The sequence below is a fragment of the Leguminivora glycinivorella genome, chromosome 23, assembly GCF_023078275.1.
Source record: "Leguminivora glycinivorella isolate SPB_JAAS2020 chromosome 23, LegGlyc_1.1, whole genome shotgun sequence".
NCBI lineage: Eukaryota > Metazoa > Arthropoda > Insecta > Lepidoptera > Tortricidae > Leguminivora > Leguminivora glycinivorella.
Window position 1 is genome coordinate 5436981 of NC_062993.1, and position 1669 is coordinate 5438649.

Below are 1669 nucleotides of genomic sequence, written 5' to 3' on the forward strand. Positions count from 1 at the left end.
AAGTAGCTTATAAGTAAAATTTGCATGCTTATTCAAGTAGAATGTACGCACTTTTTGTATACTTACACTTAAGAACTCACTGTAACACTACATTTTTGCAAATAAATATTGATTGATTGATTGATTGATTGATACTCCAGCGCTCTGCCAACTGAGCCACCAAGACTTCAACCAAGCCAGCGAAATTTTCCACTACTAAGGTCAATGGGACCCGTAGCGACATCTACCGTAAGAGTGTTAACTTCTTAAACGGCAACCGGAGTTCCAAGTCATATTGGAAATTCACCAGTTACGATGCGCTAACCATGCTAAATTTTAACTTAAATACTTAATTTTAAATTTCGCTGGCTTGGTTGAAGTCTTGGTGGCTCAGTTGGCAGAGCGCTGGAGTATCGATCCAGAGGCCGTGAGTTCAAGTCTCACCCAAGGCAGACATTTTCCACTTTTAAATTTATGATGTTTTTTGTCATAGTAACCCATCCGATTCAAATATTATGCAAATTCAATATGGTTGTGTTTCGCGATGCGTCATAAAATTAATTCAGAGACACGCTCAAAGCTTCGTAATATACATAATTATTATACAACATTTTACACGCATTACAACCTGTACCCCACCATAGCAGTAACGAACATACAGTTTTATATACATAAATAATGACGTACATACATAAATCAAGCCTGTATTCCTACAAGGAGTAGGCAGCGTGCTCAAGGTTCATTGCCTCTGTTCAGTGCTAATTGGGGCATTTTTTTTTTCAAACTTTTTTCTGGATTTGGAATTTTTTAATGTGGTTTCCACTCAGAATCGCGAACTCTTTCAACTGAAAAATGGGCTGAAAAACTTTGAAGAAAATGGCCCAATTACGACACGTTGTTCCACCTCTACGATGCATTTTCGCTACATACGGGGAAACCCATGTTATCGGCTACAACGTAGCGTTTCGATCATATCTCAACGGTGAATATGTAAAGGGGTTGAAAGAAAATTTATTCGTGATACTACAAAGACAGGATGGTTCCATCGCCCATATCACAATAAAATTGAACCCATATTTCACAGGCGGTTTCTACGACACCCATGGGAGTAAAGATGGCGGTAATAGTACATTACGATGCAAGTGCGTAAAAAAGGAAGTTCGAAACGAGTGGCGATAAATTAAAACACGACCGAAGGGAGTGTTTTAAATCGACACGAGTTTAGAATTTCCTTTTCGCACGTGTATCGTACGACGTTTTTCAGTACAGGGTGGCTAGCCGAATGGCACAATCGCTCACGAAACGCTCACGAAACGAAGCGCTAGTAGATATCTATCTCTATCGCGCTTGCGTATTGGCGCGACAGAGCCAGCGGCGTATCGCTTTCGTTTGGCGTCGGAGAAATGCCATTCGGCTACGGGGCCAGATGAGCCTCCAAAGTTTCGATCTAGCATATAATGAACCACTTCTCGCACTAGTGCGTAAAAAAACACCATCTGTACTGAAAAATTCTTAATCCGTCACCATACAGGAAACTTCCATTACATCTTTATGTTTTTAGGGTTTCGTAGTCAACTAGGAACCTTATAGTTTCGCCATGTCTGTCCGTCCGTCCGTCCGACCGTCCGCGGATTATCTCAGTGACCGTTAGCACTAGAAAGCTGAAATTTGGTGCCAATATGTATATCAA

General features: G+C 40.9%; 1 non-coding gene across 1 annotated transcript; it reads left to right on the plus strand.

Annotated features, from left to right (window-relative positions):
* The first annotated feature begins 358 nt into the window (after nt 1-358).
* On the plus strand, nt 359-431 carry Trnad-auc. The gene has a single exon. It is a non-coding gene; the product is annotated as a tRNA-Asp (tRNA).
* Nucleotides 432-1669: the final 1238 nt, after the last annotated feature.